Below are 2,433 nucleotides of genomic sequence, written 5' to 3' on the forward strand. Positions count from 1 at the left end.
CAATCCAAAACTAAAAATTAACAATATTGATATTGCATGTACCTGAATGAAATGACTGTCAACCACTGTCCACATACAATCAAAAAACACTGTTAAAGAGGGGAAAAAAACACAAATTTCTGCTCAGTGTTGAGCTCAGAACAAATTAGGAACAACTTACTCCAACATCTTGTTTTTCAGGGTTTGCACCTTTGGTGAAAGTCTGTGTCCATCCAGGTTGAAGAACACTTTCTGGCTGACCTCAAATGTAGATCTGAGTTCTCGTGGGTAGCTAAGGTTCAAGGCGTAAATTAATCTGAATAACATGGCCACTGCTACAGCTGCATTCCTCAAAGAGCTAAGAACCTCAGTCCCTTCAATCACAACACTAACATCCACAGGCTGATCCACTAGGTCATGTCCTTCATGTGTAGATCACCATTAATGTCTGCTTCATGGCTTCTTTGGCACTCAACCAATCGCAATCCTGTGCAAAACAAACAAAATATGCTGCATTTGTACGACAACTAATCTTTAAGAACACAGTACAGGGAATGAAAGAGAAGTAGATGAAAGAGACAAGCATTTGCTTAAAGCATACTCCTTGAAGAGCTGTACATGGTCCTCATTCAAGTACACACACAATGCTTTGAGGATGCATTCTCTTCGCACATAAATGCTGTTACTCTGCATAAAAAATTTAAAAAATAAAAAAGTCACAAAACACCGATTAAACAACTCAGACATTACAATACTGATAACCAATTGCTGTGTATAACTTTCATGTACCAACCTGAGAAATGGGTTGCATGATTTTTTTTTATTGTTCGGCCATTGACTCCGCCTTTAGTGTGAACAATCTTCATCAAGCTGTTTGAATATTGGTCAAGCATAACAAGAAACTTGAACTGCAGTGTGACTGTTGTAATTCGCATGAATTAATTATTGATCTGTTAAAAAAGCAACAAAAAAAGTCAAGTACATTGGCTATTCTACTTTTTCAGGTTTAACAAACTCAAGTAAATTAACTTGTCTATGTCTAAAGGAAAAAATAAAAACACTTACTTCATCAACATTAAAGAGTGCTGGCCATCGACTTTTAAACTCTGCTACCATTGGCTTCTTCTGAACCACTTCCTGTCTTCTGTATGAAAAGGTTCTTTCTATCTTCTCTTTGACTATTTTGTCATTGTTGTTTTTTTTTTTATCTCTGTCAAAAGATTAACTCGTTCCTTCTCCAGACTGTCAGAAGTTTCTCCCTCCGGATGCTGAGGGCAGTAATTCACTTCCACTCTTCTAGGCTTCTTAATATTTGAAGCAGCGTGGCACTGATCTTGCTGTTTGTTCTTTAATTAATTTATGCTTACCTCAGAACACCCAACACTTCTGAGCTTGGTATGAAAGTTTGCCATCTTGTACTTGAGGCTTATTTTCCACCCATAGCAACCATTGTACGAGCCTTGCTCTCGTAAGCAAGGGTGTTTATTGATCAATGCTTCTGCCACTGCATTAAGGTCTACATCGGTTGGATATGCTTTGAATTTGATGATTTCCTCAGCTAGGCTTTCTAGAATGTGTGATTTCAGCTTTGTAGATGGACTAAGACGAGTTCCATTGGCATGGTATTCAGCATTGGCTTGTCCTAGAATTATTTCGGAGTCATAGGAGAAGCGTGGAATCGGGAATACAAGTGGCCACGGGGTAGATCTTGATATGGATTGCACTGACCCAGGAGAGGGGGAAGACAAAAGGACTGCGTCATCGGTTTCAAATGAGGAGACCGATGCAGAATCATCTGACTTGTGCAGTGTTGAGTGAGAAGGAGTTGATTCTGGAGTCTCACAAGAACCCAAGCTTTCCTTGACTTTTTCCTTGACTTTTTGTCTTAAAGATGATCTTTAAGGTTCAGTTACTGATGTCAAATTAATAAACACCACCAAAATCATCATCTTTATACTGCAAGCGGATATCCACATCAAGACAAAATGTTTCAGTGATTATTTGTGTGAGGCACCCCTTCAGGCAGGATCAACTTCCTGGCATCATTGTCAGCTAGAATTACTCTAAGTTTCACAGGTCCAGCCATTGCCCTGATTATCAGCTTAAAGAGAGGACACATGACAAATGAATAACACAAAGGATAATGACAAGACAATAGGTGTATTTAGATGGTTAATTTTTCATTTTAATATTATTTTGAATATTTCTTTTTTTTTGGGGGGGGGGCGGTATTGCAAGCCTCTGCACTACATCAGAAAGCTTTTGATAACTTTTGCCAAAATACTCTGAAGATGATCTGGGCCAATTTTGGTGAAAATTGGATAAACTGTCTAGGACGAGTTAGAAAAGGTAGATTTTTCTTGACCAGTAGAAATTTAAGTGTGTGTAATTTGTACTGAAAAGTAGTGTGAAGAATATTTATACTCAAAGGAATATAAACTTTATAAACTTTAT

At 37.9% G+C, this 2,433-nt stretch overlaps 1 pseudogene; it reads right to left on the reverse strand.

Moving 5' to 3' along the window:
- Nucleotides 1-246: 246 nt before the first annotated feature.
- LOC107714417 (uncharacterized) lies at nt 247-2,065 on the reverse strand (annotated as a pseudogene).
- Nucleotides 2,066-2,433: the final 368 nt, after the last annotated feature.

This window comes from Sinocyclocheilus rhinocerous, unplaced genomic scaffold (genome assembly GCF_001515625.1).
Source record: "Sinocyclocheilus rhinocerous isolate Xijiao unplaced genomic scaffold, SAMN03320098_v1.1 scaffold839, whole genome shotgun sequence".
Classification (NCBI taxonomy): Eukaryota; Metazoa; Chordata; class Actinopteri; order Cypriniformes; family Cyprinidae; genus Sinocyclocheilus; species Sinocyclocheilus rhinocerous.